Genomic DNA, 17,688 nt, shown 5'->3' with positions numbered 1-17,688 from the left:
CACCTGTGTTACTTCAACTGAATGTATAATTTACAATGATGCATCATTAAATGGTTTAGGATGTATATTGATGCAAGAAGGTAAAGTAATAGCCTATGCTTCAAGACAACTAAAACCACATGAGAAGAATTACCCGATGCATGATCTTGAATTGGCAGCCATTGTCTTTGCATTAAAAATCTGGCGACATTACCTGTTTTGTGAAAAATGTCATATTTTTACTGACCATAAAAGTTTAAAATATTTGATGTCATATAAAGACTTTAACTTGAGACAATGTAGGTGGCTTGAATTATTGAAAGATTATGATCTTGTTATTGACTATCATTCGAGAAAAGCTAATGTGGTTGCAAATGCTTTGTGCAGAAAATTGTTGTTTGCTTTGCGAGCAATGAATAACCGATTGTTTTTATCTGATGATGGTTCAATCATAGCTAAATTAAAAGCTAGACCGATATTTTTGCAACAAATTTCTGAAGCTCAGAAAAATGATGATGAACTACGAGCAAAACGGGTACAGTGTGAGTTGAATTCTGATTCAGAATTTCAAATTGGGTCTGATGATTATTTATTATTCAGAGGCAGAATATGTGTACCAAAGAATTCAGGACTGATACAGATGATTTTATTTGAAACTCATAATGGTAACATGTCTATTCATCCTGGTAGTAATAAAATGTACAATGATCTGAAAAAGATGTACTAGTGGCCGTGAATGAAACGGGATATTTCTGAATTTGTATCAAAATGTTTGATATGTCAGCAAATAAAAGCTGAACATTAGGTACCTTCAGGATTATTATAGCCAGTTACAATATTAGAATGGAAATGGGAAAGAATTACCATGCACTTTGTATCGGGATTACCCCTGTTCCAAAGAAAAAAGATTCTATTTGGGTAATTGTTGATCGGTTGACAAAGTTTGCACACTTTATTCCGGTACGTATGGATTTTTCCTTGGATAGATTGGCTGAATTATATGTTTTTAAGATTTTCAGATTGTATGTAGTGTCAGTTTCCATTATTTCAGACAGGGATCCTCGGTTTACATTCTGATTCTAGAATAAAATACAAGAAGCCTTGGGTACACGTTACATTTCAGTACCGCATTCCATCCTTAGACAGATGGACAATCAGAACATGTTATATAGATTTTGGAAGATATGCTTCGATGTTGTGTACTTGAATTTAAAGGTAACTGGGAAAAAATATTTGTAACACCCCAAACCTAGCCTAAATGTTATGGCCGAATCTGGTGAAGTTACATGATAATTATTAAAACTAAGTTATAACGGTTAAATAATTTTCATTTGCTTACACTTGTTGACCCCAAATTTGTTACTTATTTAGTCAATCGTTTTAGCATATTTCGTTCTGGAAGCTTTTAAAAGTCGTTTTGGATAAATCATGTGTTTAGAGAAAACTTTGCCTTTTTGAAAACTGAGTTTTTAAACGTCTAGTAGTTATAAATCCATAAAAATAAATAATAACCCAATTTAAGTAAAATTCCTAAAAAGTCCACAATTTACATCTAAATTTAACCCAGAAAATACTTAAGAATTAAATACCAAAATTTAAGTCAAAATGGTTTATAATATGTGTGGCCACCATCGAGTCCTCCGCTTCATTGACTAGTTAAGTCTGGGGATCACCTGTGCACCTTAAACAAAATGGGTGAGTTTACACAAACTCAGTGTGTAATCCCACAGAAAACATACAATAGCCAATCACGGTGCACAGTCAAAAGAGTCAAAACAGTCCTGGGCCTAAGCCCTTTTTAGCGTCAGTAACAATTTGGGCCTTAGCCCATCTCAATACAGTGTTCAGTAAGTAGTAGGGCCTAAGCCCATCATAGTATCAAAAGTAGTCATGCAATATTCAGTAACAAAATCCTACCCAACCAGCCTCTACAAACCATCTCTGTCTAACCCTACACTCTATGTGGGGATATAATCAACCCACCCATCCCTACACTCTAAAAAGTACCGAATGCGGCATTAAACAGTGGTTTGCAGCTGAGCTACCAGTAAATTAGGCCCGAGGCCTTTTAGTACACCTCCTCCAAATAATATCAACCCCCATCCCAATGCAATGCAGCATACAGAAATGGCATGCTATATCATGGCAACAATGCATGCAATATCAATTCATTAAATATCATTATGCTCGATAACATGCAAATATATATATATCAGTCATACAGTCATTTCAGTCAATTAGGGGTCTAACTAGTGCTTACCGACCCTACAGTAGGTTCACAGTCGACTTGGGCAACCTGTGTAACCTTAAAAATCATTAAAATGAGTTCATACGCCTATGTGGCTTACCCGTGTGGGCCTACATGCCCGTGTGGATCACACGGCCTGGCCCAGAATCCCACATGCCCGTGTGGTTTACCGTGTGGGACTACACGCCCGTGTGGCACACACAGCCAAAATTGGTCGAGCCTATGTGTCGCATATGGCCCACCTGGCCATCACACGGCCGTGTCTGATGCCCACAGCCTGGCTCGTGGATCACACGCCTGTGTTCCATCACACGGCCTACCACACAGGTGACCACACGCCCGTATTGCGTCGACAGTAAGTTTTTTTAGCTTTTCACTAAACCCCGTTTTCTACGTTTTGGGTATACACCTGGTTTCTATTGATGTTAAAATGATCCCGAGCACTCCAGAACCTATAATTGACCAATAGCAACACTCAATTTCAATATTATCATTGAAATCTTTAACAGAAAAATTCCTCAAATGAGAACTCACAATATCACTACGCTTTCGCAACTTAATGGTAACGAGCAGGAACCTTAACGCTAAAACACCTCAGGAACACCAACAGAAACTTGTCTTTTTCTTAATCCAAAAAACCAAAACAAAACCTCCGTTCAGAAACCAACCACGAAACCTTAAAAAATAGGAGAACCGATACTTACCGAACGAGAGCAACAAAAATAAAATAAAATAAAATAAATGATAACAAAATCCCCCCTCAATCCCACTAAATCACTACCAATTGGTAACTACCCACTCCCACAGACTTTTAACTCCATCCAAACACTTACTGCTACCTGAAACAAAAATTAATACCTACGTTCGAGCTTGGATTCGAACACAAGACGTCCAACACACCAACACTCCATCTAACCATCTGACCAACATGCTCATTCTGATATAAGCTTATCAATAATTAAACTTAAGCCCTTTAGGCCAGGCTAAGGCTTCAACCAGAAAAATACAAAAAATTTCCTATGACAAGGCTTGAACTTGGGACCTCACACACACACACACAAAACACTTAACCACTGAAACAGATATAGATTTATGTCATATTTTAATAGCACATAAATATGCAATTTCTGGGGTGCTACAACTCTTCCTCCTAAAAGAAAATTTCGGCCTCGAAATTTACCTGATCAAAACAGATAAGGATACTGCTGACGCATTGCATCCTCAGGCTCCCACGTAGCCTCCTCAGTGCTATGATTACGCTACAGAACCTTAACCAGTGGGATGGATTTTCTCCTCTGAATCTTTATGTCGCAATCCAATATTTGAACCGGCTCCTCCTCAAAAGTCAGATCTGGCCGAACCTTAATTTTCTCAACTAGAACAATGTGCGTGGGATTAGAGCGGTAGCGCCTCAACATCAAGACGTGGAACACATCGTGAATACGGTCTAACTCTGGAGGTAGCTTCAACTGATAAGCGATCGGTCCCACTTGTTTCAGAATCCTATATGGTCCAATAAATCTAGGGCTCAACTTGCCCTTACGACCAAATTTCAGTACCTTTTTCTTTGGCAAGACCTTAAGAAAATGAAGTCTTCCACAGAAAACTCAATCTCATAACGTTTCAGGTCTGCGTAAGACTTCTGCCTATCAGATGTCACTTTTAATCTGTCTCAAATCAATCTAACTTTATTCGCGGTATCAAAAACTATTTTAGGACCCAGAACCCATCGCTCACCCATCTTAGTCCAGCATATAGGAGTGCGACACTTACTACCATAAAGTGCCTCGTAAGGTGCCATCTGTATACTAGACTGGTAAATATTATTATAGGCGAACTTTTCCAACGGAAAATACTCCTCCCAACTGCCAAAGAAATCAATCACATAGCTCGTCAACATATCCTTCATTATCTGAATCACCCTCTCAAATTGACCATCTGTCTGAGGATGGAAAGTAGTACTGAAGTCTAACCTTGAACCCAGAGCTTTATGTAACTTTCTCCAGAATTGAGACGTGAAGCGAGGATCTCTATCAGAGATGATCAAAACCAGTACCCCATGTAGTCTCACTATCTTAGACACATACAGTGTAGCCAGCTTCTACAGTGAGTAGTCTGTATGAATCGGTATGAAATGGGTAGACTTGGTCAATCGATCCACGACGACCCATACAGAATCCTTGTTAGTGGGTGTGAGGGGTAACCCACTAACGAAGTTCATCACTCGCTCCCACTTCCAAAGTGGAATCTTAACTGGCTGCAACAACCCCGAAGGTAACTGATGCTCAGCCTTAACATGCTGGCAAGTCAGATATTTACCCACAAAATCGATAACCTCTTGTTTAAGTCCTAGCCACCAGTATAACTCACAAAGGTCTCGGTACATCTTATTTCTGCCAGGATGCATAGCATAAGGGCTACTATACGCCTCTCTTAGTTCAACTACCTCAATTCAGTGTCTTTCGGTATACAGATTCTCCCACGAAAATAGAGTACCCCTTCCTATTCAGTCCAAAGTCCTCAGTATGCCCACTCTCAACCTGTCGAAAATGAAAACCCAAGGATTCGTCCTCCAACTGCTTATCCTTAATCTGCTCAATCTACATAGGCTTAACCTGAAGCTCAACTAGCAGACTTCCATCATCAAATAAACCGAGGTGAGCAAACATCGCCCTCAAATCAGTCATAACCTTACGGCTTAGTGCGTTGGCCACCACATTGGCCTTATCATGGTGGTATTCAATCGTATAGTTGTAGTCTTTAAGCAGCTTAATCCATTTATGTTGCCTAAGATTTAGCTCCTCTTGAGTGAGGAGATACTTGAGGCTCTTGTGATCTGTGTAGATGATACACTTTTCACCATATAGGTTAATGTCTCCAGATTTTTAATACGAACACCACTATGGCCAACTCTAGGTCATGCATCGGATAATTCACTTCATGAATCTTAAGTTAGCGAGACGCATATGCTACCACCTTACCCTCTTGCATCAATACACATCCCAAACCGACATGTGATGCATCACTGCAGATAGTAAACTCCTTTCCAGACTTTGGCTGTATCAAGCCAGGGGCCTCAGTCAGTACAGTTTTGAGCTTCTCAAAGCTCTATTGCTATGCATCACTCCAGATAAATGACATACCCTTACATAGCTTCTTAGTCAAGGGTACCGCAATCAATGAAAACCCTTCCACAAAACGTCGATAATACCTTGCCAATCCCAGAAAACTGTGGATCTCAGATACAGTCTTAGGCTACTTATTCTTAGAGAAAATCTTAGAAAAAATCGAAGCCCCTCGAAACTGGTCAAATAGATCATCTATCCTCGGTAAGGGATACTTATTCTTGATTGTCAATTTATTCAATTTTCGATAGTCAATACACATACGCATCGATCCATCCTTCTTTTTCATGAACAGAACTGGTGCTCCTCACGGAGACACACTAGGGCAAATAAACCTACGATCTAGTAATTCTTGAATCTGATCCTTAAGCTCCACAAGCTCTTTCGGTGCCATTCTATAGAGAGTGATGGACATTGGAGTTGTACTAGGAAGGAGCTCAATCCCGAACTCTACTTCACGATTCGAAGGTAACCCAGGTAGCTCTTCAGGAAAAATGTCTGGAAAGTCCTTAACGGTCCTAATATCCTTAACCGAAGAATCCCCAAAATCTAAAACACTGATGTAGGCCAGATACGCCTCACATCCCTTATGAACCAACTGTTCCTCCCTCAATGCAGAAATCACATTGGAAAAGTAGTTCCGATGTTCCTCAATTATGACTACCTCGCTATCCTCTTCAGTTCTCAGTACAACCCTTTTTGTGGCACAATCAAAGCTCATTCAATGTTTAACCAACCAGTCCATTCCCAGTATCAGATCAAACTCTCCAAAAGGTAGTTCCATCAAATCATCTAGAAAAATAGCCCCTTGAACCTCTAAAGAAACGTCTCTAAACAACTTATTTACCTTATTGATTGTCCCGGTGGACTCAATATAGTCACCTCACTTGCGGTGCTCTCAACCAAAATACCCAAGTTCTCGGACACAGTACAAGCTATATAGGAGTGAGTGGATCCTATATCTATCAGTACAGTACCTGTGATAACGTCCGAAGCATCTCTATCCTCTCAGCGATGTACAGCATAAACTAGAACCGGCTGCCTCACCTCAAGATGACCAGCACCTCTGTCCGGTGCTCTCTTACCACGACCCAACTCATATTACCACCTCTGGCCTGACCACAGCTTCTCGGTGGTTACTGAACTACTCTCGGTGGTGGTGCAGTACCGGTACCCGGAGCTTGCATCTAATCAGACCTCCGCGAACACTCTCTAATACAGTGCTCTAATGAACAACACCTCAAACAAGCCCCAGTTCTTTTCCAACACTCGCCCTGATGGCATTTACCACTGTTAGTACACGGCGGCTATCCACTAGCAACAATAGGATCCCCAACTTTGATCGGCCCATCAACTCTGGCCTTTTTCTTAGGCATCGAACTCGAGAGCTCCGAATCCCTCTTATCCCTACCTCTCTCTCAGTTCTAGCGCTCAGCGCGCTTCACTTCCTCAGTGATCTTTGCCTTATCAACTAGTGTAGCAAAGTCTCGCTCCATCTGTAAAGCTATTAGAACCCTCAGATTATCTCAGAGGCCATCCTCGAAGTGAACACATGGCTCATACTCATTCATCACCATACCTCGTGCATAGCGACTCAGTCTCAAAAATTCAGTCCCATACTCTGCCACCGATCTATCTACCTGAGTTAGATTTAGGAACTCTCTCCTACGGGCATCTACATAGCTGGCCCCCACATATTTCCCTTGAAAGGCGTACTTGAAGAACTCCTAGGTTAGTCGTTCAGGCTGAGTGCCCTCCTAAATAGTAAGCCACCACTGATATGCCTCATCACGTAGCAACGACACAACACCCTTTAATTTTTACTCGAGAGTGCAGTCCAGATCATCCATAATCCTCTCTATGGCCTCTATCTAGTACTCAGCACATTAGGGGCAACTCTAGCAATACCCTTGAAAAAATCAGCTTCGTCCATAGCCAACCCGCAGCCTCTAGCTCCAATATTAGGCCCAACAACCCTCTCTAAAATCCTCAACATGGCCTAGGACATGCCCCGTCCCCAGCCGCTCGATTATGAGACCCAGTCTCACTCATAGGTGAAGTTGGTGTCTCACTAGTATCCAAATTAGGTAGATTTCCAGATGACGAAGGCACAGCTCGAGGACCTCTATGGCCTCTATCATGGCCTCTTGTACTCCATCCGCAAGTACCTCTAGTGCTCATTGTCTAATTGCATTTTATCTGTATTAACAATTTTATGCATCAATTTACAGTTCCAATATTTATTAATAGATATCTTATGAAAACAGTATCAGAAGTGTAAAGTTTGTTTTCTACATCGCAGTGTCAATCAATGTCTATCAATTTTACTACAGTTTGGGTATACCCTATTTTGGGTGTTTTCAGTTTAGTCTATCTATAGTAGTCTCAGTATATACTACCTATAGCAGTTTCAGGATATACTATCAAAAATCGTTTCAGAACAATTCATAGTTTCAGAAAACTTACTGGATCAGCATCGGAGACTCGATGTACCACACTTTCAGTAAAAACATTTAGAAATCAGTTCTCAGAAAATCACGTCTTAAAAACCCACATCCACAGCCGAGTTTTGAAACCTGGTTCTGATACCACTAAATGTAACACCCCAAACCCAGCCTAGACCTTATGGTCGAATCTGGTGATGTTACATGATAATGTTTGAAACTAAGTTGTTACGATTAAATAATTTTCATTTTTTTACACTTGTTGACCCTAAAATCGTAAGTTATTTAGTCAATCGTTTTAACACATTTCATTGTGGAAGCTTTTAAAAGTCATTTTGGATAAATCGTGTGTTTGGAGAAAACTTTACCTTTTTGAAAATTGTGTTTTTAAACATCTAGCAGTTATAAATCCATAAAAATAAATAATAACCCAATTTAAGTAAAAGTCCCAGAAAGTCCGCAATTTACATCTAAAATTAACCCAAAAATACTTAAGAATTAAATACCAAAATTTAAGTCAAAATGGTTTATAATATGTGTGGCCACCATCGAGTCCTCCGTTGTACCAACCCGTTAAGTCCGGGGATTACCTGTGCACATTAAACAAATGGGTGAGTTTACGTAAACTTAGTGTGTAATCCCATAGAAAACATACAATAGCCAATTACAGTGCACAGTCAAAACAGTCCTGGGCCTAAGCTCTTTTTAGCGTTAGTAACAGTTTGGGCCTTAGCCCATCTCAGTACAGTGTTCAGTAAGTAGTAGGGCTTAGGCCCATCATAGTATCAGAAGAAGTCATGCAATATTCAGAAACAAAATCCTACACAACCAGCCTCTACATACCATCTCTGTCCAACCCTACACTCCATGTGGGGATATAATCAACCCACTAATCCCTACACTTCAAAAAGTACCGAATGCAACACTAAACAGTGGTTTTTAGCTAAGCTGCCAGTAAATTAGGCTCGAGGCCTTTCAATACACCTTCTCCAAATAATACCAACCCCCATCCCAATGCAATGCAACATACAGTAATGACATGCTATATCATGGCAATAGTACATGCAATATCAATTCATTAAATATCATTATGCTTGATAACATGCAAAAATATATATCAGTCATATAGTCATTTCAGTTAATTAGGGGTCTAAGTAGTGCTTACTGACCCTACAGTAGGTTTACAGTCGACTTGGGCAACTCCTGCAACCTTAGAAAACATTTCACTAAAATGGGCTCACACGCCCATGTGGCTTGCTCGTGTGGCCTACACGCCCATGTGGCTCGCACAGCCCAAATTGGCCTTTGTCGTGGGATCACACAGCCTGGCCCAAAATCCCACACGCCTATGTGATTTACCCGTGTGACCCACACGGCCTAAATCGGTTGAGCTCGTGTATTTTACACGGCCCACCTGGCCATCACACGGCCATGTTTGATGCGCACGACCTTGCTCGTCAATCAACACCCGTGTTCCATCACACGGCTTACAACACAGGCGACCACACGCCTTGTGATGTCAAAAGTAAGCTTTTTTAGCTTTTCATCGAACCTCATTTTTTGCATTTCGGGTACACACTTGGTTTCTATTGATGCTAAAACGATCCCCGAGCACTCTCGAACCTATAATTGACCAATAGCAACACTCAATTTCAGTATTATCATTGAATCCTTTAATGTAAAAATTTCTCAAACGGGAACTCACAATATCACTACACCTTCGCAACTTACCGGTAACGAGTAGGAACCTTAACGCTGAAACGCCTTAGGAACATCGACAGGAACTTGTCCTTCTCCTAAACAGAGAGACCAAAATGAAACCTCTATTCAGAAACCAACCACAAAACCTTAAAAAATGGTAGAACCGATACTTATGGAACAAGCATAACAACGTTGAACCAAAAAAGAAACAGTGGGAAAACCAGAACGAAGAGGGGAAAATAGAAAAATTTCAGCAGATTAAGAGGAAAATGAGAAGTCAAAACTAGAAGAAAATTTTTGGAGATTTCGGAAAAATAAAATAAAAAATAACAAAATCACCCCTCAATCCCACTAAATCACTACCAACTAGTAACTACCCACTCCCACAGACTTTTAACTCCATCTAAACACTCACTGCTAACTGAAACAAAAATTAATACCTATGCTCGCACCTAGATTTGAACACAGGACCTCCAACACACCAACACTCCATCTAACCATCAGACCAGTAGGCTCATTCTGATATAAGCTTATCAATAATTAAACTTAAGCTCTTTAGGTCAGGCTAAGGCTTTACCCAGAAAAATACAAAAATTTTCCCATGACAAGGCTTGAACTTAGGACCTCTCACACACACCTAGAACACTTAACCATTGAAGCAGATATAGATTTGTGTCATATTTTAACAACACATAAATATGAAATTTTTGGGGCGCTACAATATTTGCCTTTAGTTGAATTTGCTTATAATAATAGCTATCAGTCCAGCATTAAAAAGGCACCATACAAAGCTTTGTATGGCCGAAAATGTAGAACTCCATTGTATTGGACAAAGCTCAGTGAGAAACAGATACACGGAGTTGACTTACTCTGTGAAACTGAAGAAAAGGTGAAAGTAATTCAAGATAGTTTGAAAGTAGCCTCTGATCGTCAAAAGTCTTATACCGGTCTTAAACGAAAAGAGATAGAATTTCAGGTCAAGGACAAAGTATTCTTGAAAGTATCACATTGGAAGAAAATTCTTTGATTTGGCCAAAAAGGAAAGTTGAATCCACGGTTCATTTGGCCATATGAAATCACAGAAAGAATCGGACCTATTGCGTACCGATTAAACCAGAGCTTGATAAAATTCACAACGTTTTTTATGTGTCTATGTTACGATGATATCAGTCAGATCCTTCACATGTTATTTCTCCATCAGAGGTAGAGATTCAGCCTGATATGACTTACAATGAGTAATCGATCAAAATCCTGGCACGTGAAACAAAAGAGTTAAGAAATAAAAAGGTAGCATTAGTAAAAGTTCTCTAACAACAACATGGTATAAAAGAAGCTACCTAGGAACTAGAGGATACCATAAGGAAGCAATACCCCAATCTCTTTACTGGTAATATTTTCGAGGATGAAAATTTTTAAGGGGGAAAGAGTTGTAACAACCCATTTTCAGTGAAATCGGAATAGTGGCTTCAGGACCAAAAATCCAAGCCAGAAAGAAAATTTATTTTAATATTATTGCATGATCTGCATTATGATAGGAATGTTATATGAAAATTCTGATAAGAAAATTTTATCGATTATGTGTTTAATTATGGAAAGGACCAAATTGCATAAAATGTAAAAGTTAAATTTTAAAAGCTAAAAGGATCAAATAGCTATGGAATTCAAAACTTGAGGTCCTTAAATGGTAATTATACCATTAAAGAAAAGTTAGTAGATATTTTTGGTTATTCATCCATGGAAAATTAGAAAAAGGCTAAGGACTAAATTGGAAATCAAAATAATTAAAGATGATAAATAATTAAATAGAAATATCATCTTATATTATTATTATATTCATCCTCAAATTTGATGGAAACCCTAGGAGAGATGAAGGAAACTTATCAAGCTTAATTGGGTAAGTATTCAAGTCTCATTTTTAGTAATTTTTATATTTTTGAGACCAAAATAGTCTAACCTATCTATTTTGGGGATCAATTTAAAAAGTTATCAAAGTAACAAAGTTTTTTCATGGATGAATTTGCTAAAAATTTGAAATTTATGATAGAAAATGAAAGGTTGTTGATAGATAACAACTTTTACAAAGTGAATTTTGATGAAATTATGATTTAAGGACTAAATTGTAAAGATATGAAAGTTGAAGAAAAATTCTGAATTTTATGGAATACTTGTACTGTAAATTTTATACTAAAATTTAGGTTAGGCTTGGAATAAGGACTAAATTGCATGAATTTCATTTTCCGAGCCTAGGGATGAAATTAGAATTTATGAAAAGGTTAAGGGGCAAAATGGTAATTTTGCCTAGGGTGTAAATTGAATCCAATTGAATATGAAATGTGATAATTAAATTCATTTATATTGATTCAGACAACTCAAATTCGAAGCTAGATCGATGAAAAGAAAAAGTTTCGGATTAATAGAATTTCTTGTACGAACAACTATTAAGGTAAGTTCGTGTAACCGAATTGTGTTTATTTATATGTTTTTATTGAATGTGTTATGTGATTGTACAAATTATAAATGTTTTAAGTATGAAATAAATTATATGCCCGATATAGCTTGAATAAATGTGAAGTGCCGTTTGAATAATGAAATTCGATGTATATATGTAATTTCCCATATTGAATGTGAACCTGCATATGTTGCAGACAGAATTTAGCTTGGACGAGTAATCCTGATAAAGCCCACTTGAGCATTCTCTTAAATAGTTCTTGTGAGCATCTTGATCGATAGTGATTTTGCATGTGTTGCACATTACCACAGCTCTATGTGAGCGTCCTGTTACATGACTTGATCGGTTGTGATCCTGTATATATTGTAGACACAAACGCAGCTCTACGTGAGCGTCCTGATATAAACTCTTATGGGCTTCCTGATATGGCTCACTTGAACTCCCTGTTACCTTATCTATATTAACTTTTCGGAGTTATCTGTTAAGCTTTATGAGCTACCTGATTAAAAACTCTTATGAGTTTCCTGTTTAGCCCGGATAAGTGTCCTGTTACATGGTTCATTTGAGCATCCTGATATGTGGCTCGAGAGTGTGCTTTCTGATTATGTGCCCTAATGAGTATCCCTGGACATGAATTGACATATTATTGAATTGTAAACCTAGTGTGTACTACTTGCGTATCCATCTATATTTCAATAATTCAACAGAAAACACTCCTGATGAGAGAAATTATGAGATCAAAAGAGTGATATCTTGAATGTTTTTGTAATATTTGAAAGTTTGTGGCATGATAAGCTCATCTAGAATTATTGAATTGTAGTACTTTATAACTAATGTTTTCGATGAAATAGTAAAGCATAGAAATCTAGTTTATTGGTATGTTTTGAGTAATCGAAGTGTGGGAAATTGATTTGGGAGATGAATTAAATGTGATTACATTGTGAAATCTAAATTTTTACAGGGGTTTTACATAAAATAGGAAAAAATATTGTCGAAATTTTTGTAAAATAATTTTACCACTATGTTTCCTTTAAAAAAAAGATAAAATGGAAAAGTGAGTTGCTTCGACAATGAAATGTGACATTTTATATTTAGATCCAACAATTGGGTAGGGTATAAGGTGTCACATGTTCTTTTTCTTTTAATTTAATTATGATGAATTAATTTTGTTAATGCTAGATTACTTACGATTCTTTAGTTTAGTTATTAATGCATTTGATTGTTTTACTCATTCAAGTATTATCATGCTCATGCTTGTTTATGCATCACTAACATGAGTAAGTTTATGAATTAATATATTGATCTGAAGATGATAATTAATGGACACACTACTTGAATGGTGCATGTTTGATTTCTTAACAATTAGATTAGTGTTAATATCGAGAAATATTGTTACCTTGCACAACATTTAGGTAAGATGCCTGAATATGAAAACTTAAAGTAGATTAGACATAGACATGTGTAAAAGAAACTAAAAGGTTAGACATTTACGAGCAGCTTACTACTTGTAGAATTTGGTTTTAAATCATGGGACCACCATAACATCCTTAAGCATTGTTTTTAATAATTATAAGTTATGGGAAAGTAATCAATATAGCATTTCATGCCATTATGATTGAAATTTGTGTTAGTATTTGTTATCTTTTATTCTGTGTTTATATTTTTATACTTAGTGAATTTTAATCAAACTAGATAGTTAACTCATTTCACTATCATTATTCTTCATCACCAACTTGCCAATTATTAATTGTGCAACTATTGACTTACATATACAGTCCATATGGAGACGATAACTTTCTACTAACTACTTTATTTCTTATTGACGATTGTGTACACTTGCACATTATTCGATAATCTTGTGAACAAGTTTTTGTCACCATTGCCAAGGACTATTTAATCATTAATTGTGAAATTAATTATTTTTCAATTGATTTACTTATTTGTTTTTTTTTTAAATTTAGTTGTTTCTGTGATCTTTGTTAGGTGTTTATGAACATAAACTGAATTATCAATCTACTTCCAATTAATCCTAAAATTGAGCACACCTTTAGACAAAGAAAAAGGGAACAAGTAGCTCATTGACAAGCTACAAAAATGAATCTTGCACAACAAGATCAAAGAGATGAAGCTGTTAATGCTCAAAATCCAGTCATTGTTACTAATGACAGAGACCGTATCATATGCCAATATGCTATTCCTCTTTTCAATGAACTTAATCCAAGAATTATGAGACCCAAAATTGATGCACCGTAGTTCGAATTAAAGCCAGCGATGTTCCAAATGCTTCAAACAGTGGACCAATTTAGTGGGATGCCTAGTAAAGATCTACACCTTCATCTTCGCTTATTTATAGAAGTAAGGGACTCCTTCAAATTGGTCGGAGTGACCAATGATGCTTTGAGATTGGAGTTATTCCAATACTTATTGAGAGATAGAGCGTGAGCATGGTTGAATTCCTTACCACCCGACTCCATAACCACATGGCAAGAATTGGTTGAACGATTCTTAATGAAATATTTTCCTCTTAATAAAAATGCCAAGCTTCAGAATGAGATCATTACAATCCAGCAACTTGATGATGAATCTCTATATGAGGCATGAGAGCGATTAAATGATTTATTACGAAGTGCCCTCACCATAGTTTACTACATTACATTCAATTGGAGACTTTCTACAATGGTTTTAATGCACATACAAAAATGGTGGTAGATGCTTTTGCAAATGACGCTTTTCTTTCTAAGTGTTACAATGAAGCTTACAAAGTTCTTGAAAGAATTTCTAGCAACAATTATTAGTGGACGAATAATCGAATAACTACAAGAAGAAGAGTGGCAGGAGTACATGTTAATTATTTTTCAATTGATTTACTTATTTGTTTTTTTTTTAAATTTAGTTGTTTCTGTGATCTTTGTTAGGTGTTTATGAACATAAACTGAATTATCAATCTACTTCCAATTAATCCTAAAATTGAGCACACCTTTAGACAAAGAAAAAGGGAACAAGTAGCTCATTGACAAGCTACAAAAATGAATCTTGCACAACAAGATCAAAGAGATGAAGCTGTTAATGCTCAAAATCCAGTCATTGTTACTAATGACAGAGACCGTGTCATATGCCAATATGCTATTCCTCTTTTCAATGAACTTAATCCAAGAATTGTGAGACCCAAAATTGATGCACCGTAGTTCGAATTAAAGCCAGCGATGTTCCAAATGCTTCAAACGGTGGACCAATTTAGTGGGATGCCTAGTAAAGATCTACCCCTTCATCTTCGCTTATTTATAGAAGTAAGGGACTCCTTCAAATTGGTCGGAGTGACCAATGATGCTTTGAGATTGGAGTTATTCCAATACTTATTGAGAGATAGAGCGTGAGCATGGTTGAATTCCTTACCACCCGACTCCATAACCACATGGCAAGAATTGGTTGAACGATTCTTAATGAAATATTTTCCTCCTAATAAAAATGCCAAGCTTCAGAATGAGATCATTACAATCCAGCAACTTGATGATGAATCTCTATATGAGGCATGAGAGCGATTAAATGATTTATTACGAAGTGCCCTCACCATGTTTACTACATTACATTCAATTGGAGACTTTCTACAATGGTTTTAATGCACATACAAAAATGGTGGTAGATGCTTTTTCAAATGAAGCTTTTCTTTCTAAGTGTTACAATGAAGCTTACAAAGTTCTTGAAAGAATTTCTAGCAACAATTATTAGTGGACGAGTAATCGAATAACTACAAGAAGAAGAGTGGCAGGAGTACATGTTAATTATTTTTCAATTGATTTACTTATTTGTTTTTTTTTTAAATTTAGTTGTTTCTGTGATCTTTGTTAGGTGTTTATGAACATAAACTGAATTATCAATCTACTTCCAATTAATCCTAAAATTGAGCACACCTTTAGACAAAGAAAAAGGGAACAAGTAGCTCATTGACAAGCAACAAAAATGAATCTTGCACAACAAGATCAAAGAGATGAAGCTGTTAATGCTCAAAATCCAGTCATTGTTACTAATGACAGAGACCGTGTCATATGCCAATATGCTATTCCTCTTTTCAATGAACTTAATCCAAGAATTGTGAGACCCAAAATTGATGCACCGTAGTTCGAATTAAAGCCAGCGATGTTCCAAATGCTTCAAACGGTGGACCAATTTAGTGGGATGCCTAGTAAAGATCTACACCTTCATCTTCGCTTATTTATAGAAGTAAGGGACTCCTTCAAATTGGTCGGAGTGACCAATGATGCTTTGAGATTGGAGTTATTCCAATACTTATTGAGAGATAGAGCGTGAGCATGGTTGAATTCCTTACCACCCGACTCCATAACCACATGGCAAGAATTGGTTGAACGATTCTTAATGAAATATTTTCCTCCTAATAAAAATGCCAAGCTTCAGAATGAGATCATTACAATCCAGCAACTTGATGATGAATCTCTATATGAGGCATGAGAGCGATTAAATGATTTATTACGAAGTGCCCTCACCATAGTTTACTACATTACATTCAATTGGAGACTTTCTACAATGGTTTTAATGCACATACAAAAATGGTAGTAGATGCTTTTGCAAATGAAGCTTTCTTTCTAAGTGTTACAATGAAGCTTACAAAGTTCTTGAAAGAATTTCTAGCAACAATTATTAGTGGACGAATAATCGAATAACTACAAGAAGAAGAGTGGCAGGAGTACATGTTAATTATTTTTCAATTGATTTACTTATTTGTTTTTTTTTTAAATTTAGTTGTTTCTGTGATCTTTGTTAGGTGTTTATGAACATAAACTGAATTATCAATCTACTTCCAATTAATCCTAAAATTGAGCACACCTTTAGACAAAGAAAAAGGGAACAAGTAGCTCATTGACAAGCTACAAAAATGAATCTTGCACAACAAGATCAAAGAGATGAAGCTGTTAATGCTCAAAATCCAGTCATTGTTACTAATGACAGAGACCGTGTCATATGCCAATATGCTATTCCTCTTTTCAATGAACTTAATCCAAGAATTGTGAGACCCAAAATTGATGCACCGTAGTTCGAATTAAAGCCAGTGATGTTCCAAATGCTTCAAACGGTGGACCAATTTAGTGGGATGCCTAGTAAAGATCTACACCTTCATCTTCGCTTATTTATAGAAGTAAGGGACTCCTTCAAATTGGTCGGAGTGACCAATGATGCTTTGAGATTGGAGTTATTCCAATACTTATTGAGAGATAGAGCGTGAGCATGGTTGAATTCCTTACCACCCGACTCCATAACCACATAGCAAGAATTGGTTGAACGATTCTTAATGAAATATTTTCCTCCTAATAAAAATGCCAAGCTTCAGAATGAGATCATTACAATCCAGCAACTTGATGATGAATCTCTATATGAGGCATGAGAGCGACTAAATGATTTATTACGAAGTGCCCTCACCATAGTTTACTACATTACATTCAATTGGAGACTTTCTACAATGGTTTTAATGCACATACAAAAATGGTGGTAGATGCTTTTGCAAATGAAGCTTTTCTTTCTAAGTGTTACAATGAAGCTTACAAAGTTCTTGAAAGAATTTCTAGCAACAATTATTAGTGGACGAATAATCGAATAACTACAAGAAGAAGAGTGGCAGGAGTACATGAAGTTTATGTACTTACTTTGCTGGCAACCTATGTATCGTTTATGTCTTCCATGCTTAAAAACATTATTGTAAATGGCTTCAATACTAACATGACAGGTTAGTAG

At 37.1% G+C, this 17,688-nt stretch overlaps 4 non-coding genes across 4 annotated transcripts; all 4 read right to left on the bottom strand.

Moving 5' to 3' along the window:
- Window positions 1–14,484: 14,484 nt before the first annotated feature.
- On the bottom strand, window positions 14,485–14,590 carry LOC121208986 (small nucleolar RNA R71). The gene has a single exon (XR_005904105.1). It is a non-coding gene; the product is annotated as a small nucleolar RNA R71 (small nucleolar RNA).
- Window positions 14,591–15,417: 827 nt separating this feature from the next.
- LOC121209185 (small nucleolar RNA R71) lies at window positions 15,418–15,520 on the bottom strand. The gene has a single exon (XR_005904302.1). It is a non-coding gene; the product is annotated as a small nucleolar RNA R71 (small nucleolar RNA).
- An 827-nt stretch (window positions 15,521–16,347) lies between these two features.
- LOC121208985 (small nucleolar RNA R71) lies at window positions 16,348–16,453 on the bottom strand. The gene has a single exon (XR_005904104.1). It is a non-coding gene; the product is annotated as a small nucleolar RNA R71 (small nucleolar RNA).
- Window positions 16,454–17,278: 825 nt separating this feature from the next.
- Window positions 17,279–17,384, bottom strand: LOC121209059 (small nucleolar RNA R71). Its single transcript, XR_005904176.1, has one exon. It is a non-coding gene; the product is annotated as a small nucleolar RNA R71 (small nucleolar RNA).
- Window positions 17,385–17,688: the final 304 nt, after the last annotated feature.

This window comes from Gossypium hirsutum, chromosome A10 (genome assembly GCF_007990345.1).
Source record: "Gossypium hirsutum isolate 1008001.06 chromosome A10, Gossypium_hirsutum_v2.1, whole genome shotgun sequence".
In the NCBI taxonomy this organism is placed as follows: domain Eukaryota; kingdom Viridiplantae; phylum Streptophyta; class Magnoliopsida; order Malvales; family Malvaceae; genus Gossypium; species Gossypium hirsutum.
This window is presented reverse-complemented; position numbering and strand designations above follow the sequence as displayed.